The 27789-nt window shown below is 41.6% G+C and overlaps 1 protein-coding gene and 1 long non-coding RNA gene across 2 annotated transcripts in view; one reads left to right on the top strand and one right to left on the bottom strand.

Annotated features, from left to right (window-relative positions):
• The window catches only part of LOC142759225 (uncharacterized), a 45624-nt gene extending 19312 nt beyond the window's left edge, over positions 1-26312 (bottom strand). Inside the window, exon 1 of the long non-coding RNA XR_012883108.1 lies at positions 25798-26312. This is a non-coding gene — a long non-coding RNA (uncharacterized LOC142759225). The remainder of the gene's footprint in view (positions 1-25797) is intronic.
• The window catches only part of STAG1 (STAG1 cohesin complex component), a 163686-nt gene continuing 161573 nt past the window's right edge, over positions 25677-27789 (top strand). The window contains exon 1 of the mRNA XM_075861179.1: positions 25677-26293. The gene's annotated coding sequence lies outside the window, so the exon portion shown is untranslated. The remainder of the gene's footprint in view (positions 26294-27789) is intronic.

Below are 27789 nucleotides of genomic sequence, written 5' to 3'. Positions count from 1 at the left end.
CACCCCTCAAAGTATTCAAAACAGCATTCAGAAAGTATCCTTTAGGCGTTTCACAGGAATTAAGGCAAAGTAGAGGTGAAAAGTAAAACATTTTTTTTTTTGCTGAAATTCATTTGTAATACAGTTTTTTCTGTAACACAGAAGATTTTACCAGAGAAATGCAACTCAATATTTATTGCCCAGATTCTGCAGATTTTAGAAATATCCCACATGTGGACCTAGTGTCCTAATGGACTGAAGCACCAGCCTAAGAAGCAAAGGAGCACATAGTGGATTTTGGGGCCTCCTTTTTTTAGGAATATATTATAGGCACCATGTCAGGTTTGAGGAGGTCTTGTGGTGCCTAAACAGTCGAAACCCCCCAAAAGTGACCACATTTTGGAAACTACACCACTCAATGTGTTTTTCTAGGGGTATAGTTAACATTTTGACCCCACAGTTTTTTTTTGCAGAATTTAGTGGAATTAGTCTGTGCAGATGAAAATCACCTTTTTTTCTGCGAAAACATAGAATCTTTTCATTTTTACAAGGAATAAAAGAGAAAAAGCACCCCAACATTTGTAAAGTAATTTCTCCCGATTACGGAAATACCCCATATGTGGTCGTAAACTGATGCTTGGACCCACAGCAAGGCTCAGAAGAGAAGGAGCGCCATTTGGATTTTGGAGCGCAGATTTTGCTGGATTGGCTTTTAGTGCCATGTTGCGTTTGCAATGCCCTGGAGGGACCAAAATAGTGGAAACCCCCCCAAAAGTGACCCTATTTTGGAAACTACACCCCTCAAGGAATTTTTCTAGGGGTCTAGTGCGGGAAAAAGAACATTATAGTTTTATAGTTTGGGTCGTTACAAACGTGGTGATACCAAATATGTGTACTTTTTTTTTTAACGTCTTAGTTTTTTTCCTATAATAAATGACTTATTGTAAGAAAAAAAACAACTTTTATTTTTACACTTTTTCTCCAAATTAGTTTTTATTGAATTTAGAAGCATTCAAACAAGTGTAAATGTACTATAGGCACACAGGCCTACAATCGTAAGCAGTACAGAAATAATAAAATAATACAAAGAGGGGGAGGGGAAGGGGGGATTTATAACATCAAATAAAACAAATAGAAGAGAGTGTCTGAATATAGTGTAACATCTACAAATCATACTGTATTGCACACATGATGTCAACAGGCTACATATCAGGGATAAAGTGTGTCATTTTAGGCGAACGACCAAGTCTAAGGCCTCATGCACACGACCGTAAAAACACCCGTTATTGCGGGTCGTAATTACGACCCGCAATAACGGGCCCATAGACTTCTGTTAGTCACGGGTACCTTCCCGTTTTCTCATGTTCTATTTTTTCATTTTACGGGCCTTGCTCCTATACTTTATAATGGAAGCACGGCTCGCAAAAGCGGCCGGCTGCCCGTGCCCGCCCGTGCTCGTAATTACGAGTCGTAATTACGAGCACGGTCGTGTGCATGAGGCCTAACCAATGAGATCTTACAACAAAGAGACTAGCAAAGCAGCAAATGAGGGGGCCCACCATTTAAGAAACCACTTGTATATCCCTATGTCCCATCCCAACTGAACAAATACATCATGCCATGCGGATATAGTGCTACTAACAGTGGCATATCTTGTATCATTGAAATCCCACCACGGTTTCCATAATTTAAAAAATTTGGTATAAGTACCTCGCACCCAGCTAGAGAGTTCCTCCAACCGAGCAATTTTTTGAATTTTCTCAAACCATTGTTCTAAAGATGGAGGAGTCATTGATCTCCACTTCGGAGGGATAAGAAGCTTAGCAGCCGTTATCAAAATGGTGGGGAGATTATTCTTAGAGGGGATCAACTCCGGCGTTGGGAGCCAAAGCAGGATACGCTCAGGAGAGAGAGAGAGACTTAGAACATATTAAATTCACATGATATAAAACATCTCTCCAGAATGGTTTGATAACCGTACAGTTCCACCAAATATGGGACATTGTACCTCGCTCAGAATTACACCTCCAACAGGTATTATCTGAAGAATAACCCATTAATTTCAGCTGACATGGTGTTTTATATCACCTTGTCAAGGTCTTATAAGAATTCTCTTGGATTCTAATGCATCTCGAGAACCCAAGGGAGTTAGCTAAGATTGTGGATGTCTCAGCCGGGGGAAAACCTTGTGTCCAGTTCCCTTTCCCAAGCTGCTATAAAGGTTGGTGCAACTGAGTCATCATTGGAGAGCAATAATCTATACATTTTGGATAACAGGCCCTTAGGTAGTTGAGTAGCCATCAAAATGACTCTAGCCAGTTGGTGTCCCTTAAAGGTGATCGAGTTATTCCCGCAAATCTTCTACATATACGCTGGAAAGACAATGTATGCAAAAAGGCTACCCTATTAGTCTCGTTCGCAGATAACAAGGAAACCAATGTAGGTATTTGCGTAGGGTTCCTGAGGTGGGGAGAAATAGCACAGTTCGTTAACCTTGACCAGGGGAGTAATAAAGATGTAGGTTGTTGTGTGACATAAGCCGGGAGTAGACTAAGCGGCATCAATGGTGACGGGGAACTATAGGCTTGTGTCAATGCCATAATGACAATGACATCCCCTTAGACCCTTTATCCCCATGGGCATAATACTTATATTTGCACCTCTGTAAGGCTTTTGCTGCTTTTATATTTAATAGGTCTTTCAATTTGTTCCTCAGGCGGAGAAGGTCAGGTTGCATGTCCTCTAACCCAGATCTCTTACTTACACATTCTAGTGACGAGATTTGGGTCAGTAGTGAGTATATGTTTTGCGATCTAGCCTTCTGGAGCCTCGCTCCCAGTGAAATTAGTTCCCCCCCTTTATGTGCCTCCCACACAATTTGTACCGAGACCTCAGCATTACAATTGAATGTAAAGTATTCTTTCAGACGTTCCTGCAAGAGGTCGACATTCCCTTGTTCCCCCATTAACGTCTCGTTCAGAACCCAAGACCCACTCCTAAGAGGCAGGGATTTAATGGAAAGAGTAATAGAAATCGGGGCATGGTCCGAGACTGTCATGATTCCAATATCCGCTGCCCGAACGAAAGTAAGTATCTATCTGTAATATAAAAGTGGTCTATTCTGTGATAGGTGTTATGTACTGGGGAATAGAAAGAGTAGTCCCTAACATTGGGGTGCAGATTCCTCCAACTGTCAGTGAGATTATAGGTCGATAACATTTTCCCACTACTCCTCCTGGCTCTATGTGACAATGAGGGCGAACGGGATGTCATATCTAAAATGGGGTCAAGGTCACAATTTATATCTCCCCCTATGACGACCATGCCTTCAGCAAAGAGGTAAAGTTTTTCGATAGTAGTTGCCAGCCACCTGGTCTCATCCACATTGGGCACATAGAAGTTAGCTAGAGTGACCAAAGTGGTTCCAATCAATCCCTTCACAAATGTATACCTCGCATTCGGGGCTGAGTGGCCAATACAGTAAAGGGCAAATTCTTGCCAATCCCTATACTAGCGCCTCTGGACACTGAGGAATGTGTGCTGTGGAACCAATGGGGGTAAACAGCGTGTGAAATAGCGGGCGTGTGGGAGTGTCGAAAATGTGTCTCTTTTAAAAACAGGATATCTGCTCGGTTCTTGCGTAATACTGAGAAGACCTGATTTCTTTTTTGTGGGGTATTTAAACCTCTAGCATTGAGGGATATAATTGTAACCATGTTTAACCATGTCGCCATGTGTGTCAAATAAATACAGAATCATTAACAGGGGCATAGATCTGCAAAGCACACATATATATGAGACACTCAGTGTATATGAAAATGTATGCATGAGATAGACAAAACAAAATAAAAATCAAATTCCAAAACAAAATTAAAGAAAGGGCAAGAACAATCATGTTCTGGTCACCGTAAATTGAATAGCCACCATCTAGTACATCTGCTAGGAGCATTCTCGGGATGGTGGAGAGAAGGGAGAAGGGGAGTTCCCTGGCAAAATTGCAACAACAGAGGTAATGGAACATTTCTGAGAGAAAGTGCATGTGAACAAATGAACGTATTAACCAAATATGTGAGACAAAAACACCCCGAGTATTTGGCCAGCACTCTCAGGGAAGAAATTATACACATTTAGAACAACAGTATATTATTAGGTAATAGAAAAATCAGAAGATGACATTACAAATGTACCCTACTACATTCAGTAAACTAAGCTTACATACTAGAGCAACGTAGTGGGATTTAGACCCACCCAGAAACCACAAAAAAGAACCAGATAAAGGAGTCAAAGACCAGTTCATAACATTTTGAAAAGAAAACATATGGAGATCTACCCGTGAGAATAGCCTAAAGTGCCATAACAAGCGGTCAGAACAGCCGAGACTTGCCTATAAATCCTCATAGTGCGATATATATCAAGTCTAATCTTGTAATTCATGTAATCCCGCATTAGTAGAAAAAGAAATTAAATGAAAACAATTATTTACAGTAGCATACAGTAACATGATATTATTCTCATAGTAAGACGTCATAATTCACTGAATTTTGACGATATATATTGTGCTCCCACAAATATGAACAATTGGAAATTCACTGAAGTGATAATGAGTAAAATGTATAACTTTAATTCATAGCTATCTAAAAACAGGGGTACAATCACCACTGTGAAAAAGCCCAACCGTGTATTTAAAAACGTATTAAACAAAATACTCCAAGTCCTAGTTCGTTTGCGAACCCTTTATGACTGGGTATATAACAGAGATATCAAATTGTGGAATCAGCGTTTAAACATTGCCCCCTACGCAAAATTCCCTCACTTCACCCGACCCTTTACACGTTTCTATACTTATCATCAGGGGTCTGTCAGTCCGGCCAGGATGCCAGCGGGTCGGGTGAAGCGAGGGAATTTTGCGTAGGGGGCAGTGGCATTGTTGTGCATCTGTACATTGGGAGATTCAGGCGCGGTTAACGCAGGCTCCTGTGTGTACGAGGGTCTAAACCACTGCTACACCAATGTTTAAACGCTGATTCCACAATTTGATATCTCTGTTATATACCCAGTCATAAAGGGTTCGCAAACGAACTAGGACTTGGAGTATTTTGTTTAATACGTTTTTAAATACACGGTTGGGCTTTTTCACAGTGATGATTGTACCCCTGTTTTTAGATAGCTATGAATTAAAGTTATACATTTTACTCATTATCACTTCAGTGAATTTTCATAGTAAGACGTCACAAGGGGTAGATACGTCACAAGGGGTAGATAGTCCTTTCCTAAGAAAGAAATGAGAACATAGTTAACTAAAATCCTACTTGACTCACAGATTGTCAATGACCCCTCCCCTAGGTAACAGATAGAAACCAACGAACATCTCCAGGCCTTAAACCTAAGGCGGGCAAAAAACAAGAGATTAATAGAAATTGATTTAAGTCACCGGCAGGTTACAATCCACAGATTTACGTTTAGGTGATTTCCCTTTAGTGTATACTTGCCAGTCTTCCTGCGAGGGTAGAGCAGGGAACGGCACATGTGGTTGAATCGGGAGCCAAGAGGTGATCTCCTTGGGCGGTATGTCCAGTCTGCTCCACATCTGTTTCAGGTCGTCCGGATGTTTTATGGTGATCTGTTTGCCATCACAGAGGGCTGATAAACCGAACGGAAAAAGCCAGGGAAAAGGAATCTTCTTCACCTTTAGCTCATCTGTAAGTGGTCTCAACTGCAACGTTTTGCAAGCGTACTGGCTGCAATGTCCAAAAAAAACGAAATCTGGGAACCTTCAAAGGCAACCGAAGAGCGTTCCCAGGCTCTCCGCAGTATCGACATAACTTAGTAGACCACAGATAACATCTCTTGGCGGGTCTGTTGTCGCCGGTTTGGGGCGCAATGCTCTATGTATCCATTCCACCACAATTTTCTGTGCCCTGTTGTGTCTCTGTGTGGTTTTCAACAGTTAACTTTATTGACAATATGACCTAAAGATTGACAGCCATGTTATACATTACCTAGAGGCAGGCAGCCAGGTTATATATCACCTAGACACCGACAACCATATTATACATCACCTGGAGACAGACAGCCATGTTATACATTACCTAGAGACAGACCGACAGACATGTTTTACATCACATAGAGACAGACAGCCATGTTATACATCACCTAGAGGCAGGCAGCCATGTTATATATCACCTAGACACCAACAACCATATTATACATCACCTGGAGATAGACCTGCCATGTTATACATCACCTAGAGGCAGGCAGCCATGTTATACATCACCCAGAGACAGACAGCCATGTTATACATCACCCAGAGACAGACAGCCATGTTATACATCACCTAGAGGCAGGCAGCCATGTTATATATCACCTAGACACCGACAACGATATTATACATCACCTGGAGATAGACCTGCCATGTTATACATCACCTAGAGGCAGGCAGCCATGTTATACATCACCCAGAGACAGACAGCCATGTTATACATCACCCAGAGACAGACAGCCATGTTATACATCACCCAGAGACAGACAGCCATGTTATACATCACCTAGAGACAGACAGACATGTTTTACATCACCTAGAGACAGACAGACATGTTTTACATCACATAGAGACAGACAGCCATGTTATAAATCACCTAAAGACAGGCAGCCATGTTATACATCACCTAAAGACCGGCAATCATGTTTTACATCACATAGAGACAGACAGACATGTTATATATCACCTAAAGACCGGCAATCATGTTTTACATCACATAGAGACAGACAGACATGTTATATATCACCTAAAGACCGGCAATCATATTTTACATCACATAGAGACAGACAGCCATGTTATACATCACCTAGAGACAGACAGACAGACATGTTTTACATCACCTAGAGACAGACAGCCATATTATACAAGTAAATACACAAACAGTAAAAAAGTTGTTGCAATAACCATTATAATCATTTTTCCTTTTCAGTTAGCCCATGGATGTCTTGTAACCCTATGCAAGGGGTCACTTGATGTAGGGGGTAGCATCACATGACTATCACCATGCTTGGTCCTATTCCGTTTTGCCATGGTTGGAATTAGTTTGTGGACTCGCTGGACTTGTGTTCTGACCCATTGTTGCTTCATTACTCCTACAAGGAGCCCACTACAAAGCATTATTCTTCCCAATTTTTAGATCATAAAAAAATCCTTTTGCCATGAGAATCCATCTATAAGTGCATAGTATTATAACTTCTTTTATTTTGCACAATCCTTACCTGAGCCCATAGTGGGTAACTATCCAAACATGACAATTGTAGAAACCGACATTATTAAAATATTTGCTTCCAGTTCAAAAAGAGGACAAGCAAAATCTAGAAAGCTGTTTAATGCCTTGTCTCCAAAGTACATGTTCATAGAGGACAATGTTGGTAACATATATTACGATATGCTGCCAGCACTTCCTGTCAATGTGGGCTACTCATGCAGATCCCTACAAGAATATCATGCAACCTGCACGACTGTACAATGCCCTTAACATATTTCCATGCAGCTTAGGAAATAGCAGAGCCAAATAATTATTCATTAGGAAATCTGAAGTACTTCCAACAATGGGAACTTTGATTCTAACTTCTTAACATTTCATTTGAATTTCACCCTATAAATACTGCTGAAAAGAAGACAGTGGCTCTCTGTTCTGACTCATAGAGGTGGGGTCCCAAGTAGTGGGCCACTCTATTGTGATCATACGCATATGGACAGGGGCAGTCTTCATGAGATAAATCCTTTATAAATGGATTACTGGCCCCTGTAAGCCTGAATGAAAGTAGAAAGATAACTAGAATTAGCTAGGATGGTACAACAATTAGTATTTGTTTTTTATAGCTTGTTTTGCACTGTGTAGCCTGTCCATCTAGGAAGGTATTGATGATCCCCTGAGTTTGGAGATATGTTCATTGCTTTTGTGACTGTCGGGCTAGTACAGAAATTACAGAATAGTTGGCAGAATTGTTAATTTTCTCTGGCACAAGAGAATTTCTTCTTTCCTCACTGTGTTTGAGGTTGCCAATAATAAAAGGTTGGTGCTTGTGAATGTTCGATGTTATCATCTGAAGAATAATCAACATAGCAGAAGATTTAGATAGTGTGGATGTAAAGTTATCCAGGGGTCTAATACGGATGAATGGAGATGCGGATTACCTCTCACGTTGTAGGTGTGGAGTGGGTATTATTTCCTGAGTCATCAGTGGTAGGTGTGTGATTAATAAAGTTGCCACCTACTGTTAAGACATGGTAACCTCTAAGTAGCAAGAAATCAAGTTAGGTTAGGAGCCTACGTTAGGTTGATTGGTGGTATGGATTTTCAATGTTCAATGTTTTGACTGATGTAACATACGTCTAGCCCTGCAGCCAGGAAAAACGAATTTATGACTAAATGATGATTCAGATCGGTCTATGCAAATCTTCCTCCTAAGCGCTTCTTAATAAACCCATACTACAGGTTTCTAAGGGAGAAAGAAAATGACATCCTATATTTTCTCAGGAACACACATTGCAAATTGGCCAAGATAAAGTTTTTGTGGATAATGGTCAACAATAAAATTCAAAGTATTCAACGTGGTAGAAAACTCAAGTTCAACGTGCTCAACTACTTAAAGGCTACGTACAACTTTGAAATATATATATATATATATATATATATATATATATATATATATATATACACACTACCGTTCAAAAGTTTGGGGTCACCCAGACAATTTTGTGTTTTCCATGAAAACTCACACTTATATTTATCAAATGAGTTGCAAAATGACTAGAAAATATAGTCAAGACATTGACAAGGTTAGAAATAATGATTGTTATTTGAAATAATAATTTTCTCCGTCAAACTTTGCTTTCGTCAAAGAATGTTCCATTTGCAGCAATTACAGCATTGCAGACCTTTGGCATTCTAGCTGTTAATTTGCTGAGGTAATCGGGAGAAATTTCACCCCATGCTTCCAGAAGCCTCTCCCACAAGTTGGATTGGCTTGATGGGCACTTCTTGCGTACCATACGGTCAAGCTGCTCCCACAACAGCTCTATGGGGTTGAGATCTGGTGACTGCGCTGGCCACTCCATTACAAATAGAATACCAGCTGCCTGCTTCTTCCCTAAATAGTTCTTGCATAATTTGGAGGTGTGCTTTGGGTCATTGTCCTGTTGTAGGATGAAATTGGCTCCAAGCAAGCGCTGTCCACAGGGTATGGCATGGCATTGCAAAATGGAGTGATAGCCTTCCTTATTCAAAATCCCTTTTACCTTGTACAAATCTCCCACTTTACCAGCACCAAAGCAACCCCAGACTATCACATTACCTCCACCATGCTTGACAGATGGCGTCAGGCACTCTTCCAGCATCTTTTCAGTTGTTCTGCGTCTCACAAATGTTCTTCTGTGTGATCCAAACACCTCAAACTTCGATTCGTCTGTCCATAACACTTTTTTCCAATCTTCCTCTGTCCAATGTCTGTGTGCTATTGCCCATATTAATCTTTTCCTTTTATTAGCCAGTCTCAGATATGGCTTTTTCTTTGCCACTCTGCCCTGAAGGCCAGCATCCCGGAGTCGCCTCTTCACTGTAGACATTGACACTGGCGTTTTGCTGGTACTATTTAATGAAGCTGCCAGTTGAGGACCTGTGAGGCGTCTATTTCTCAAACTAGAGACTCTAATGTACTTGTCTTGTTGCTCAGTTGTGCAGCGGGGCCTCCCACTTCTCTTTCTACTCTGGTTAGAGCCTGTGTGTGCTGTCCTCTGAAGGGAGTAGTACACACCGTTGTAGGAAATCTTCAGTTTCTTGGCAATTTCTCGCATGGAATAGCCTTCATTTCTAAGAACAAGAATAGACTGTCGAGTTTCACATGAAAGCTCTCTTTTTCTAGCCATTTTGAGAGTTTAATCGAACCCACAAATGTAATGCTCCAGATTCTCAACTAGCTCAAAGGAAGGTCAGTTTTATAGCTCCTCTAAACAGCAAAACTGTTTACAGCGGTGCTAACATAATTGCACAAGGGTTTCCAAGTGTTTTCTAATCATCCATTAGCCTTCTAACACAGTTAGCAAACACAATGTACCATTAGAACACTGGAGTGATGGTTGCTGGAAATGGGCCTCTATACACCTATGTAGATATTGCATTAAAAACCAGACGTTTGCAGTTAGAATAGTCATTTAGCACATTAACAATGTATAGAGTGTATTTCTGATTCATTTAATGTTATCTTCATTGAAAAAAACTGTGCTTTTCTTTCAAAAATAAGGAAATTTCTAAGTGACCCTAAACTTTTGAAGGGTAGTGTAAATATATATATAAATGTGTGTCAGTGGTGTATGGTGCAACTTTCTAAATACTTTTATAAAAAATTATTTTTACTTTTTGAGATACAGCTGCTTTGTATCCTGTATACAGAGCAGCTGCATCTAGAACTGAGAACTTATCCATCAGGTCAGTAGCACTGATGGGTTCAGTGAGTCCTGTGTGTCCAGGATCCACCTGTTATAGATAGCATCTAAGTTTTGAACTTAGATGTGATCTGTAAAAGCTTGATCCTGCGTGTCAGAGACATGCAGGACCCACTGTCATTGAACCCGTCAGTCCTGCGGACCTGACAGATTCAGTTCCCAACGCAAGATACAGCTGCTCTGTATACAGGATACAAAGCAGCTGTATCTCAAAAAGTAAAAATAATTTTTAATAAAAAGTATTTAGAAAATTGCACCAAGCACAGCTGCGCCTGAGGGTTCCTGAGAAGCTCAATTCTGATCAAATCAAAGTGGATCAATTTCAATAATAAAAAAAAAGACCCCAAAGGTGTCCTTAACCTTTAAGTGTCTGGGTCTGTTGCGACAGATTTGCCTGACTGCACTAAAGCTGGCCAAAGAGAGATTTCCTACTGACTGTTGGTTCCTTTTCATGACACGAATGAGTGTGACAGACACCAAAGGAAGGCAGATATCTGTGGAAAAGTTGATCTGCAGTTGATCTTTCGGTCGTTGGGGGGTGCAGTCCCTGGAAAGTTGTTTGTACAAAAAGACAGAACTGTATCCCTTCAATAGAATTCCAGACCAGACCCATAGATCAAGGCAGAGATCAACTGTTGATTTGTGATTTTAACGCACGTCTTTGCCGTCCATAGCGACAACCTTCACAGACCAACCGTTAACGACAACATTTTCCTATTTTGGTTGGAACTGGGGTGCCTCTTAGTACTCATGGCTATCATTGATAATATTTTCTTATTTATCTTTGATATTATTATGTGTTTGATTTTATTTACTGGTCTGGCTTATGGTTCTTATGTATGTAAATACCATTGCAAATGTTAAATCATACCAAATGTAATTCTCCTGGTAACTTTGATACTTTGCTCTGTTGCTTTTTTTGCATTTACAGTACAAACCAAAAAATAAATATTAAGAATAATTGGGAAATGATACATAAATTGGCAGTTGCATAAATAAAAACAAGTCATCTGAGGGAGGATTATTCAGTAAAATTAATATTAATGGTCAATCTTTAGAAGAAGCTTCTAAATTCAGCTCTGGCCAGATGGTTGATGGTAACACAGTTACATAATCACCTACTTACATAATGTTTTAGGTAGAAAAAATAAAACAGAAAAAAAAACACGTTCATCAGGTTCAACATAGCTGTTTCACCTAGAGGAAAGCAAAATACAAATCCCCTGACCAACTATTCCCAAATTTCCCTAACTATTATATATCATTTATTGTTAAGTTAATTAAACCCCTAATGACAATTCTCATTAGATAGGCATCTAGCCATTTTTTAAATTCTATTATTGTATCTGCCATTACTACCTCTTGGGGTAGGGCATTCCATAGTATGACTACGTTTACTGTAAAGAACCCTTTCCTATACTGATATTTAAATTTCCTTTACACCAACACGTAATAAATGCCTCCTTGTACTTTGTACAATACTTGGAATGAATAAATCAGTTCTTTGTATTTGACTGTTCACTGTCACTTGAGCTTGTAAATTATTTGGAATCTAACACTGGTTGATCAGATATTTGCAGATAGGTGAAAATGGTGTCTGTTTCTCTGTGCTAGGGGTACATACGTATTTAAAAATGAGTGACCATTCACTTAAATTTTAGATTTCCTTCATTATGATTGTAGGATATTTTAGCGTTTTGTTGGGTTCTAGTCTGTTTGCCATTATGACGAATAGAGTAGAGGGTTTTAAACTGAACATTAAAGGCCACAGTAATGTTATGACACAAAAAAGGGGGATGTTCAAAAACCTACAATTATGACTTTTCATAATACGCTGTTAAACATGAGGAATAACACTATTGTAAGCCATTGTTTAATTTGTATCCTGCATTTTTTCAGCAGTTTTCCCCTCTGAAGGCTCTCTCTCTAATTCTCAGTTTCCCCTAAGCTGGTGGGTGAAGCCTAACTGCTATCCTGTCTCTCACACATAGAGAAGAGAACATCCTGCTCTCCAATCTCTTTTTAGCAGACCCCTTTAGAAACAGCAGCAACATGGAGGACATTTTGAAATGAACAGCAAGTAATGAGCAGTGTAGCTGTGAATCCAGCACTGGGGTGAGATATAACACTTACTAGGAGCTGCTGCAGCATCTCTGTGTATCTCTCTGCCCCTCTCTCACTCTGCTCCTGCTCCCTCTTCCCCTCTAGACTTCTATGGGCAGATATAACCTGATTCCTTAGTGAGCTTATAGTCCATCTCGTCTCTCAAAAACAGACGAAGCAGTAAATTCAAAGTGAGAGAACTGTTGGGAGGGGAAAAAGGAGCCTAAAAAGACAAGAAAGATGCATGTTACCCTCTAATAAGATATATTACAGTGTCCTATACTCGCTTGTACTATTGATTTATGCAAAGTTAGTGACCATTTCAACTATTTTGCAGGTTGTCAAGTGTTTCCTAGCGGGGTTGGTGAAGGGATAATTTCTGCTTCATTCCCATGAGAGGAAGACTCATATTCATTGACCTTTTTTCCGCATTACCTTATTTTTTTTTGCATGTGCCTTCTTGTGCCTCAGTTCAGGCTGGGCATAGTCAGAAAGTGAATATTTTTCCACAATGTCTGTAGTGTCAGATAGGTCTGCAAGCTGTACCATATACTGAGGTTGTGACTCAAGGCACCCATAAACTTACAACAGCTTTCAGCTGACAACTATTCCTCCTGACACCTCCATAGGCTCGCCCAAGCTACACATACATAGGGCGTGGCTTGGATGGCATCCTGAGAGGACGCATGAAACGGATCTCCGCCATCCTGACTACTATCCTACATATCTGGCACCCATCCCTAACTATTTTGACAGATGCACCGGAGGATTGCAACCCTGAACAGTTAGCACACACATCTAAGGCTATATCCGTAGTGTTCCCAGCCACGGCGTGAAGCACATCAAGAGATTCTGTACTGAGGCTGGAGCCGCCATTTGCAGCCGGCTCGCATACACGCGAGCACACATCAGAGCCACTCTACTTACTGCTCTCACCCTTCTAAACCTGTTGCAGCGACCTCTATGTGATACTCTGGACGGGGTAGGTACATATTAGCAGCACAGACTGCAACTCACCTGACCCTGGTTCCATCCTTGGAAGTTCTGGGCCTGATCCGATTGTGAGAGAGACGGGCCTGCGAGGCCTTGTGGATTGTTGCACACAGCTAAAACAGTTGTTGAGTCGCTTGCAGTACCAACCACTTTGAGTCTCCCCTGCTCACAGCACTGATCTGATATATTTCTCACACATTGGGCCTGCGGTGCCACGGGTGAGCCATTGTTCCATTGTTTGGCTCTTTGCTCGAATTCTAGACGTTATAGCCAGTTACATGCTATCCTGGCTGGTTGACCTTTTTGTTGATACATAGTGAATAATAGGAGACATTATACAAAGATTTCTTGGACATTCATTACTTTGTTTGCGAGATCCACTTCTTGCGGCATACGCCATTTTGCTATATATCAAACGCTGTTAAACATCGATCCTCAGATGTCAGTGACTGATTCCTTTTCCTCCTATTGCAATTTTCAATATGACAACGAATCGTAATAAAGGACCCTCTGCCTTGGAGAAGTTAAAAGACTTTGTTAGAAATTATCCTGCAGAGAGCCCTAGATCCTTACGTTGTAACACCCCTAAATCTCTGGATTCACCACGCTCTAATCTATCAGGAGACGAGCAGGAAGGGGAACCTACCCTGTGTCAAGTATCTCACCAATTACTCCAAGCCATAACGGCCTGCAAGACTTCCCTGACAGGGAAAATAGAAGAGATTCAAATTATGTTGGTCTTCTGAGCCAAGATATGCAATCAATGCGCGGATGCATAACGCAGATGGAATCCCGTGTCTCCCAACTGGAGGATAGAGTTTCTCCGATGGCGTCTAAACTATCTTCTGTGTCAAAGAAAACAGACGCATGGCAACAAAACATGGATGACCTTGAAAACCGGTTACCCCGAAATAATATCCGAATCATTGGTTTACCAGAACATGTGGAGGGTCAATATTCCGAGCGTTTCTTGGAGACGTGGCTAAAAGAGAATTTGGGAGACGACTTTACCCCCGATGTTTGCCGTGGAACGTGCTCATAGAGTACCAGCGAAACCCCCTCCACCTGGGGCACCACCTAGACCTCTCCTGGCACGTTTCCTTAATTTCAAGGATCGCGACACGGCTCTCCGATTGGCCAGACAGAAAGGACCTCTACAACACAATAACAATACAGTATCTATCTTCCCAGATTTTTCTGTGGATCTCCAGAAGTAAAGACCTCAATTTACTGGGTCCATGAAAAAGTTCAGAGATCATGGAATTGTGTACTCCATGATGTATCGAGCTCGTCTGCGCATTATACATGATGGATTTTCTGTCTTCTTTACTACCCCTGTAGAAGCATTGGACTGGCTTCAATTTCATCCACCTCCACCGAGAACTTAACCATCGTGTTACACCTGTTTAAGACGACCTCATCGAAATATCCTTTTTGAATTTTCATTTATACAGTGAAGGAAATAAGTATTTGATCCCTTGCTGATTTTGTAAGTTTGCCCACTGTCAAAGACATGAACAGTCTAGAATTTTTAGGCTAGGTTAATTTTACCAGTGAGAGATAGATTATATAAAAAAAAAAAAAAAAAAAAAATCACATTATCAAAATTCTAAATATTTATTTGCATTGTGCACAGAGAAATAAGTATTTGATCCCTTTGGCAAACAAGACTTAATACTTGGTGGCAAAACCCTTGTTGGCAAGCAGAGCAGTCAGACGTTTTTTGTAGTTGATGATGAGGTTTGCACACATGTTAGATGGAATTTTGGCCCACTCCTCTTTGCAGATCATCTGTAAATCATTAAGATTTCGAGGCTGTCGCTTGGCAACTCGGATCTTCAGCTCCCTCCATAAGTTTTCGATGGGATTAAGGTCTGGAGACTGGCTAGGCCACTCCATGACCTTAATGTGCTTCTTTTTGAGCCACTCCTTTGTTGCCTTGGCTGTATGTTTCGAGTCATTGTCGTGCTGGAAGACCCAGCCACGAGCCATTTTTAATGTCCTGGTGGAGGGAAGGAGGTTGTCACTCAGGATTTGACAGTACATGGCTCCATCCATTCTCCCATTGATGCGGTGAAGCAGTCCTGTGCCCTTAGCAGAGAAACACCCCCAAAACATAATATTTCCACCTCCATGCTTGACAGTGGGGATGGTGTTCTTTGGGTCATAGGCAGCATTTCTCTTCCTCCAAAAACGGTGAGTTGAGTTAATGCTAAAGAGCTAAATTTTAGTCTCATCTGACCACAGCACCTTCTCCCAATCACTCTCAGAATCATCCAGATGTTCATTTGCAAACTTCAGACGGGCCTGTACATGTGCCTTCATGAGCAAGGGGACCTTGCGGGCACTGCAGGATTTTAATCCATTACGGCGTAATGTGTTACCAATGGTTTTCTTGGTGACTGTGGTCCCAGCTGCCTTGAGATCATTGACAAGTTGCCCCCGTGTAGTTTTCGGCTGAGCTCTCACCTTCCTCAGGATCAAGGATACCCCACGAGGTAAGATTTTGCATGGAGCCCCAGATCGATGTCGATTGACATAGGGATGCACGGTGCATCGAAACTTCGATACTGTTTCGATACTGTGCATCCCTAAACGGTTCGATACCGCTATTTCCTGTATTTCGATACTGAGCTGCGCAGCCGCACAGCTAAGTATAGTAATACATGAATGTATGGGAGCGCGGCTGCGGCTGTGTAATTCAGCCACAGCCCCGCTCCTGAGTCTTGATAAGTGCGCGGGGTCAGGATGATGCGATGCGGCCGGCGCTGCACTAATGAGCGGCGGCACTGAAGACAGAACATGGCGGGCGCACTGCAAAACACCCCCGTGTTCTGTCCTCAGTGCCTGAACTGCCGCTCATTAGTGCAGCGCCGGCCGCACCTCCTCATGCTGACCGCGCGCGCACTTCCTGTCAGGAGCGGGGCAATGGCTGTATTACACAGCCGCAGCCCCGCTCTATAACGGCGGAGATCAGAGAAACCTCTCATCTCCGCCGTTATTCTCCTGAATGCTGCGAACACAGCTGACTGCAGCATTCAGGAGAAAATGAGCAGGGGGGATGCCCCTGGATGCGTCACAGGGAATTCCTGTGACGCGATCGAGGGCCATACCATATATGGGCAGACAGCTCAGGGTCTATTGACGGACCCCAGGGCTGTCTTACCATATTTCTTATTGTTAGGGCATACTGAGGTATAACCTAACAACTGCCTGTGTGCTATCCGTCCACAGGCTGATGTACTGGCACATATCTGATATATGTCAGTACATTAAAGTTTAAAAATAAAAGTAAAAACAAAGTATTGTTAAAGAGGCTCTGTCACCAGATTTTGCAACCCCTATATGCTATTGCAGCAGATAGGCGCTGCAATGTAGATTACAGTAACGTTTTTATTTTTTAAAAACGAGCATTTTTGGCCAAGTTATGACCATTTTCGTATTTATGCAAATGAGGCTTGCAAAAGTACAACTGGGCGTGTTGAAAAGTAAAAGTACAACTGGGCGTGTATTATGTGCGTACATCGGGGTGTGTTTACTACTTTTACTAGCTGGGCGTTGTGTATAGAAGTGTCATCCACTTCTCTTCACAACGCCCAGCTTCTGGCAGTGCAGATCTGTGACGTCACTCACAAGTCCTGCATCGTGTCGGCACCAGAGGCTACAGATGATTCTGCAGCAGCATCGGCGTTTGCAGGTAAGTCGATGTAGCTACTTACCTGCAAATGCTGATGCTGCTGCAGAATCAACTGTAGCCTCTGGTGCCGACACGATGCAGGACCTGTGAGTGACGTCACAGTGCTGCACTGCCAGAAGCTGGGCGTTGTGAAGAGAAGTGGATGACACTTCTATACACAACGCCCAGCTAGTAAAAGTAGTAAACACACCCCGATGTACGCACATAATACACGCCCAGTTGTACTTTTACTTTTCAACACGCCCAGTTGTACTTTTGCAAGCCTCATTTGCATAAATACGAAAATGTTCATAACTTGGCCAAAAATGCTCGTTTTTTAAAAATAAAAACGTTACTGTAATCTACATTGCAGCGCCGATCTGCTGCAATAGCACATAGGGGCTGCAAAATCTGGTGACAGAGCCTCTTTAAATTTAAAAAAAAAAATACACATTCACCTTTTTTACAATAAACATTAAAATAAGTCTCAATACATAAAATACACACATTCAGTAATGGCGCGCACAACAATTTTTTTGCATCATTTATGATGTGTACGCTGTAAAAAAAATGAAATAAACACGGCTTTCATTCACTTATTAATGTGAGGTGCGATGAATTTACACTCCATGTTCCTCACATTAATAGTAATTAACCCCATCATGTACCTCGCACATTAACCCATTATGACTGAGAAACATGATGGGATTACTATTAATGTGAGGCGCGTTCAAAATTCATCACACATCGCGCCTCAAATCAGAAAACGGAAGAATTTTTTTTTATTACTGTTGGCAAAAGTATCGAAATTGGTATCGAAATCGCAATACTAAACCAAGTATCGGAATCGAAGTCCAAATTCTGGTATCGTGACATCCCTAGATTGACAGTCATTTTGTATGTCTTCCATTTTCTTACTATTGCACCAACAGTTGTCTCCTTCTCACCCAGCGTCTTACTTATGGTTTTGTAGCCCATTCCAGCCTTGTGCAGGTCTATGATCTTGTCCCTGACATCCTTAGAAAGCTCTTTGGTCTTGCCCATGTTGTAGAGGTTAGAGTCAGACTGATTAATTGAGTCTGTGGACAGGAGTCTTTTATACATGTGACCATGTAAGACAGCTGTCTTTAATGCAGGCACCAAGTTGATTTGGAGCGTGTAACTGGTCTGGAGGAGGCTGAACTCTTAATGGTTGGTAGGGGATCAAATACTTATTTCTCTGTGCACAATGCAAATAAATATATATAATTTTGACAATGTGATTTTCTGTTTTTTTTTATATATAATCTATCTCTCACTGGTAAAATTAACCTAGCCTAAAAATTCTAGACTGTTCATGTCTTTGACAGTGGGCAAACTTACAAAATCAGCAAGGGATCAAATACTTATTTCCTCCACTGTATATGTTATGTATATCCAGCATATATGTTGATCTGATTTTATTGCTCCGCAGATATATTAGCCTAATATGCCAAGGGACGGGAGCTCCTGGTATCGTCCAACGATACAACTTTACCAACCGCTATTTATAGCGTTGGTAACCCCTATATTTCGAAGATTGTCCTTTCTGTACGAGACACTGTTACTTTAAGCAATGTTGCTTGTTTTGTTCGGTTACATAACTTTTTTTTCCTTTTTTATTCAGGACCTAATTACTCATATGAACGGCTATGAGGGAGATGCTTCCTTCCATTATTTACATGTTGTAATCCCATTGGTCTTTTCTTTCAGCACGATGCATCAAGGCGGTACTGTGAACTACACATTATTTATACACTCTAATGGCTGATAATATTGTATGTATGACCTGGAATTTTAGGGGGTTGGGTGCACCACTTAAAAGAGGGTCAATGTATTCTCCCATATAAGACAATATATGCCCCATATATGAAGTCTCCAAGAAACACATTTGACTTCAGAATTGGCTAGATGGTTAAATAAAGCGTGGGTTCAGTGGTCTGCACATTCATTTCATACCTGTTATTCTAGGGGAGTGTCCCTATTGGTTCATAGATCGCTACGATGGGAGTCTAAGGCGACTCGTAGGGATTCTGAGGGGAGGTTTATCTTTACCTACGCTGAGATTAATTCTAAAGGCTATGTCATTGTATGTGTTTATAATCCACCTTCGGCCTCTCTAGAAATATTACATTGGGCAGTTAGTTTTGCCCTTGACTACACAGATGCATCTGTTATTTGCATGGGTGACTTTAACCTTTTAATGGACAACAATATAGATAGATTTCGTGATTTATTACCATCTCGTGTGGGCCTAACTACCAATACTGCTTTATCTACGTTTATAATTGGATCTGGCTGGTTAGACTTGTGGCGTTTTAAATACCCTGATTTATTAGAATATACCTGTGATTCCTCAACGAGACGCAAGTTGTCATATTTGGATTATATTTTTGGGACCCCTGATCTGGTATTACGCATAGCCTCCATAAAACATGGTCATAGAGGAGTATCGGATCATAATCCGGTCATTCTTACTCTCCGGACTCTTTCAAGTAAAAGTAGACCCTTATGGAAGGTGAGCCCATTTTGGTTATCTGTGATTGGCCCAACAGATAGGATTCCGGATCAATTAGACTGTTTTACAACCACTCATGATACCCTGACCGCCGCTTCTCTTCTCTGGGATACTCTTAAAGCATACCTGCGTGGCTGTTTATCTTCTACCATTTCATATATAAAACGCACATCTGTTCAGGATGAGGAGATTCTGACAACTAGGTTGAAATCTGCCGAACAATCCTAAATATCTGATCCTAATGATGGCCATAGGTCAGAATGGTCATGCCTTCAGAGATTATACGCACAACATCAGCATGTTAAATCTAAACGTGAAATTGTTTTTTTCTAGACAGTCATATTTTGAACTTGGGAATCAATCTAGCAAATTATTAGCATTTATGGTAAAGCAACAATCTGCCTCAAATGGGGTCTTGAAGCTTAAGGCCCCCTCGGGGAATATACTGGTGGAAGCTGAACGTCTAACTCAATGAATCCATGATTACTATACATTCTTATATGAAACTACATTAGGGGTAACTGACGTGGATATATCGGTTTATCTTTCAGACTTATCTTTGCCGCAGCTCACAGACATCCAACGTACATTTTTGGATGCGGATAGAACTATAGACGAAATTAACCTTGCCATTAGAGATATGGCTAGGGGTAAAGCCCCTGGTCCAGATGGCCTCCCCAAAGAAATATACAGTAAATACAGTGACCATTTAATACCTCATCTACAGTAGTAGGTCTTGATGTCTGCCGCTGCTTCTGGAATATTGCCACCTACGTTCTATGATGCCACAATAGTAGTATTGCTTAAATCTGGTAAGGACAATATGGAATGCGGTTCTTACCGCCCCATATCGTTGGTAAATGTTGATAAGATATTAACCAAAATTCTTGCTACAAGACTAAATAGTGTCATCCTGGATTTAATACACCCGGATCAAACCGGTTTCATGCCGGGTTAAAATACATCCATAACTATCAGCAGAGTTCAGACGATAGTTCAGTGTAAAACATTGCAAGACAACACTTGGGCATTGGCGTCTTTAGATGCGACGAAGGCTTTTGATTCAATTGAATGGCCTTTTTTATTTGCTTGCCTTAAAGAATTTGGTTTCGGCCCTGTTTTTAGTAAATGGATTAGAATAATATATCCTTCACCGCAGGCTAATGTCTTGGTGAATAATATATTGTCCCCGTCATTTGCTCTTCAAAGGGGTACACGTCAGGGTTGCCCCGTCATCAGTTCTATTTAGTTTGGCAATCGAGGCATTGGCTCTGAAGATACGTTCCTCTCCACTTATAACAGATATAACTATAGCAGATCGCACAGACACCATCGGTCTCTATGCAGATGACATGGTGCTCTTCATGGATAATGTACAAGACACACTTCCTTCAGTCATAAAACTTATTGAACGATTTGGGCAATATTCCGGTCTTTCTATTAATTAGGGGAAATCCTCTCTTATGTTCCTGTCCAAAGTAACACCCCCTGAATTATTTGAGCTATCGCCATTACCACTGGTAGACAATTTCAAATATTTGGGTATTTTTATAACCAAACTTCCAGATATAGACCTTTCTCTAAACGTTTTGCCGCTATTAGGCTACGCCCGTTCAAAATTTAACACATGGGGTAAATTGCCTCTTTCGGTATCTGGCCATATAAACCTGGTCAAAATGATTATATTGCCAAAATTCTATATGCACTCCAACACAGCCCTGTTGTTGTACCTAAATATTTTTTTAAACAGCTTAACTCCTTATTATCACCGTTTAAATGGGGTCATTCTAGACCCAAACTCAGACTATCCACGCTCCAAAGGCCTAAGACACTGGCAGGAACGGCACTGCCAGATTTCTTTCTATATTATTTAGCGGGCCAACTTAAGACCTTAAGCTCATGGATGTCTGAAAAGGATCTTCCAAACTCGGAAAACCATTTGGCCCATGTACTTGGAAGTCAATGTTTGCTTGGTTCCCTCTAAGTAAATATTCTACCTACTCCTATTAAACCCTTGCCCTTACACAAGCTGGCTCGTGTGGTTTGGAGACAAGCTAAAAAGCAGCTGGGTTACAATGACATTGTGTCTGAAATGCCTTTATGGAACAATATTCCGTACTTTCCTTTGATGCCACCAACGCTATCTCAAGCCATTGGGACTATAGGGGACCTATATGATAATAATGTCCTACTTTCATTTACTCAATTACAGACTAAATATGACATACCACGTACCCATTTTCATAAGGTATCTCCAAATTCGTCATATTTTACAAACCCACTTCCAAATTGGGAAATTACTTATTAATCTCTTCCTTCCCACTGATAGGTATTCTTAAATCAGAGGGTCTGCAAGGACTGATATCCACTCTATATACCAACTTACTATATATAACGGTGAATTCCGCACCACTTTCTGTAGAGAGTAGATGGCAACAATGGATTCCTGGTATTCAACCAGATGATTAGACTGATATTTTGGAGTACACTCTTCATGTGTCTCCATCCGCAAATAATAAAATGATCCAGTTATGTATAGTGCACCAGGCATACTTAAAACCCTGTTAGGATAGTCAAAATGGGACGATTACCTTCCGCGGATTGTTTACGACGTCATGCTCCAGAATCAGATTTTTGGCACATGATATGGTCCTGTCACCTCATTAGGGACTTTTGGATGGAAATACTATCTCTGTTATCTTCTATATTACAGGAAAACATCCCTTTGTGTCCTAAGATATGTTTGTTTTGTATACTGGATAGGGAGGAGAGGAGACACCACACTAGAATCTTTTTGAGAGAAACTCTATTTCTAGCACGAAAAACTATAGCACAACACTGAATGAATGAACGAACGAACGAACGAACGAACGAACGAACGAACGAACGAACGAACGAACGAAAGACTTCCTTCCATTTGTCAATGGAGGAGATTGGTAAATTCTGTGATACCTTTTGAAAAGATTGTCTTTTACAATCGTGGTTGTACTACTACGTTTTCTAAGGTTTGGGATATTTGGAACTATTCCCCTTTGACAGTCAACCCCTCTATTCATCCAACAGATACGGTGATGTAGAAGTGAAGATGACCCCCCACATTCATTATATATCTCATTGAGGATGTTGTACTCGATTTCTCTGATGCTGTGGTAGATATAGGTCCCCTTTTAATTTATTTTATGTTTATTTAACTTTATTTATATTCTTGTTTTAAGTTTTATATATTTTGTTAAAGGTCATACAATTTTCAATGTAAACAATTATATGCACTAATGTTTCTAGATTTCTGTATTCATTTGAGTGATGGAATTTAATGTAAGTGCTTTGATTATTTGACTTTGTGTATATACATACCTCTATTCCAATGTGCTTTATTTTACAGTCAGTGATGTATGACTGGTTTATACTTGTTAATGCAACGATTCTCAATACAACGAGTTAAAAAAAAAAAAAGCTACACATACATGTGTTTTCAATGGGGAGAGGGGAATACGCCACTTGCAGACACCTCTGGTAGTGGCTTATCGCCCACGGGAACAAAGGTGTTGGTTGTTTCCATAAATCCCATAGCAATGCAGAGAGCCGCGCTCATGTGTGACCACTTCTCCATTCATTCTCCTGTTATGGAATCACCAGTTGAGCAATTCTCAGGGTGGAGTTTTATGGAATTGCTAGGTGAGTAATTCCCCAAAGGCTCCTAGAGACTGTCAGGAATGAGCGTGCAAATAAATCCACAATACCAAATCCGTCACAACTCTTATCAACAGAATCGAAGGCAACTCTATGGTTTTCGCCAGAGCCCACCGCAAGGCAGGTTGGCTTTTGCTGCATAGACCCAGGTTGTTTTAACAGAGTTCAGTGTTGGAATGCAGGCAATAACAGAATAGGTAACAAGACAGCCAGGGGGTAAACAGAAAGGCCAAATCACAAAGCTAGTGGATATCAGGGATTGCAGAGGTCAAAACCAGCCGGGAGCAGAAAGTCCAAATCAGTAAGCAAAGGGTGATCCAGAGACAAGCCGAGGTCGAGTTCCAAAAAGTCCAAATAATCAAAGGTACAGGGTATAGTCAGTAGCTTGATCAAACACATGGAAACAAGGAAAACCACAAGCAACGGAAACAGAACCAACCCAGATTTAAATACTCTACCCTTCAATCTGACAGGAAGAAAGACAGAGAAGTGGGACAGGCTCAACAACTCAAACCAGAACCGCCCAGAAGCTAGACTAGTAGCCATGGTAACCTTAAAGTGACGGACGTTTTCCAACATCTCCGCCTGAGTGCGCCTGCCAGCAGCCACCTCACCAGATGGGACAGGGGTCGGATGATCTCCATTCTGGAGATGGATGCCTGTGGATATCCCATGGATATGCCATACATTTAAAGTTGAGAATAGCCTAAGTTCCTGATTTAGATTGGTGAGACAGGGGGGTGAGTTGATCTCCTTTGCATTTAGAGATTTCTTGTACCTTGAGTGTGTTCTTTTCTTTTTTCTCATATCTGAGGTTATTTTTTTCTAAAAAAATCTCTCCATAATAATGAAATAAATTGAGAGACGTTTTCATATGAGAACTGTAATCCCAGGGCAACACAACGTAATTAGATATTTCACCGTTTTCTTGTGGACTTGCAGTAGTTAGTCTAAGACTAGAGTACAGGGACCACCCAAAAAAATGGAAGCTGCACTTTGAATAATTACTATGGGCAATAAGGTCGGTTTATCTATTAAAATACGGCCAGGATCACACACAGTTTTGATGCAGTTTTTCGGCTCCGTTTTTTTAGTTAAAGCCAGAAGTGGATCCAAAAAGAAGGAAGAGTATAAAGAAAAGACTGATGCATCTCCTTTTATGTGTCCACTCCTGCGTTTGGTTAAAAAAACGGAGCCAAAAACTGTGTGTGTGATCCTGGCCTTAATGAGACCCAATTCGCTCTTTATCCATAGACTGGACAATACTGAATTTTAATTGAATCATGCAAAATGTTTTCTACATTTTATAGCGGATCTGTCATCTGAATATGTTCAGGTAATCGCAGCATATTACAGGGACTGGTCCGCTTACTATTAGCCAAGCGGCGCAAAAAAATATTGCACCATTTGTCTAATAGAGACTAATAAAGAGTACGGCGGACCTGCCTCTCCCCTCCCCCCTCACCAGGCGGGTACATGGCAGCTGTCAATCACTGGTGAGGCAGGTGGCGGAGCACTCACGTCATTAGTACCGCGCACTCATATTCTTCAGTAGGATCTATTTATTTTGTGGTATTTGGACTAATAGCAGAGCGGACCGGTCCCTGTATAGGGCAGAATAGTCACCTATTCAGATGACAGATCCACTTTTGTACTCTGTAGGGTCTTTTATAAATGTCTTCCGGTGAGTCTCCTTTAAATAGAAATATAGTTGGTCTTGCTTGCACAATATACATTCTGGTGACATTTTTTAACCTGATGGATTTAGTGGTCAAGTGCAAAAACAACACCACAAAAAACTAAAAGGACACAGATATGAACTATGAATGTGAAATATTAAAATATCCTGCTCAAGGCATAACTGGACTTGATGCAGGTGCCAGATCAATTCTTCATCTGAGCAAAATATACCATTTTCTTCTACACTGTTTTGCTCAGCCCTGTGCTGCAGTAATATACAATACGGCTAGTGTTTCAGTAGATGGCAGCACTGTGCAGACCACATTAATTCTTTCTAGCGGCCTTGACGTTACTGTTACCGTGACAACACAGTGACCTCCCAGCTGGGCAGTGTTGCAATTCACGCATGCGCACTACCTCCCTAGCGTACGACCCACATCATGATCTTCTCCGCATGCGCACAAGGCACAGTAGGGTGAAATACTGAGCATGCGCAATCATTAGTGACTAATATACGTTTAGTCGACGTTGCTCCTATTCTTAAAGAAAAAAAATATCTGCGTAGCTACTAGCGCTTCCAGAAGTATTTCCACCAGTTCGTATCAATGGAGCTATAGTCGGTTTGAGGGCCCTGCCCTGTTACCATGGTAATACCTTGACAGCGCCTCTTCAGGTCAATGGTGACCGTATGGGTAACGCCTCCCTTTCTCCCGCCCGTTTCCATAGCGATCAAATCGACACCGCCCCCTCTCAATCTCCCGGTCTGTCTCCGCCAGAGGGCGCCCGTTCCCCGGACAAGCGACGGCGCCATTCCGGTGAGCGAGATACCGCCAGATGGCGGCTTAGGATTGCTGCTCCCTGCCAGGCGCGGCCCGGGGGTTATTTCTATTATTATTATTATTTTATATTTACCCGACCCCCCCGCACCCCCGTGTATAGCGGGCAATATAATATTATTCATACAACTATCAATAGTAGCGCTCTCCGTCAGGCCGGGGCCTGGGCTGCTGGGGTATTAACCCCACTCTCGCCGGATCCTTTGTGCCCCTCACCCGAGGACTAGGTGTATCGCGAACCGTTCCCTGACCCCCCCCGGGCGGGAGGACCGGGAAAACAGGAGGAAGGAAAAGACCCGGAATGTCCATAGGAGGTGAGTCGGGTGTGTAAGATGGAGGCCGAAGCGCGGGAACTGGGGGAGGAGGCGGCTGGGGCTTCCCGCCACCCGGTCATACCGGCACCCCCCTCCTCTCTTACGGGCCTGTGCCCATGGCGAGCTGGGGGAGGCGCCTCCATGGCATTGTGTGTGATGAGGGATGACGTGACCATGTCCTTCTGTTGTTCATCTGCTTCATTAGATTGCTAGCTCTGTGGCTCAGCTATGAGGTCTGCACCTGTCTGGACGCTCACTAGTGCTTCTCTATGGTAGTTTCTTGTGTGTCAGCTCTGTGACAAGTGTTGAGCTTAACCTACAAAGTCATGTAAAGTCTCGTAGCTGGCCTTACAGGTTCTACTTTGTGTTAAAAATAAGCAAAAAAAATGTTTTTGATCACTAATTTCTTCATGGTGAATTATTGTTGTGAAGTTGCGCTCTTGTGTGATATTTGTCGCAACCCCGCGGTTATGATCTATAGACGTGTTTTGATAAGTTTTTATAATGTAAAGGGTTTCCGTAAGTCGTGTCTGATTTGTTTCAGGGCCTTATAGACACCGTTGTGATTGTGAGCAGGATCACCGCTGCTTGTGTTGTATGGAAACTTTATATCTAAGGCCAATGCCCTGGATGACCTCTCATACTGACCTTGTGTACTTATTATATGACTGACCCCTCTATGAATACTGATGGTGACTATATGACTAGTTATGCAGTTATCACCCCCGCTGGCTGCATCACTATGTGGCGGACACCCCCATATTAGTATGGGAAGTGACCCTATGACTTGTCACCCAATTACTAACACCGGCCTTATGACTAGTCACATAGCTGATACCCCATTATCAATAGAGTATGTAGTCCACATGCCCCACATGTGTCACTATTGTAAACCACTTATAATATCTTATACATTGTCTGTATTAGTCTTGATCTATTCTTGATCTCGTTTACTCCTTTCACACGGAGCTATGGAGTTACTACGATCGCTCGTCCCCATACTCCCCATACATTATTATCATGTCGGCAACAAGTCTCCATATTTACACAGAGATGCGCTGCCAAGTACGAAAATATTTCTTGCAGCATAAACGATGCGATCATCCGATGAACGAACGTTTGGTCTTTCGTCGGCTGGCAGGTTCCGTGTTTACACATGACCACGATCACAAATACTCGTTTGCCCGATAATTGGCCCGTGTAAAAAAGCCTTTACTCATGCCAAAGGACAGATCTGCCTCCCATCAATAGAAGCCTGGACAAGGCCACAGATCAAGGCAATTTGTCATTTTAACTATGGAGTTGTTGTCCAAACTTTCTCAGACCAACCATGAATGACAAGTTGTACAGAAAATAGCAGTCTAAAATCACTAATGTACGGTCAGCTTTACCAGATACATTTGTTACATGAGGCATTAGAAATGTATAGGTAAAAAGCCTCAAATACAGACCAGAATAGGACCTGTTCTATAATTTGCGCAATGGACGCACGGATC

This window comes from Rhinoderma darwinii, chromosome 4 (assembly GCF_050947455.1).
Source record: "Rhinoderma darwinii isolate aRhiDar2 chromosome 4, aRhiDar2.hap1, whole genome shotgun sequence".
In the NCBI taxonomy this organism is placed as follows: Eukaryota; Metazoa; Chordata; class Amphibia; order Anura; family Rhinodermatidae; genus Rhinoderma; species Rhinoderma darwinii.
This window is presented reverse-complemented; position numbering and strand designations above follow the sequence as displayed.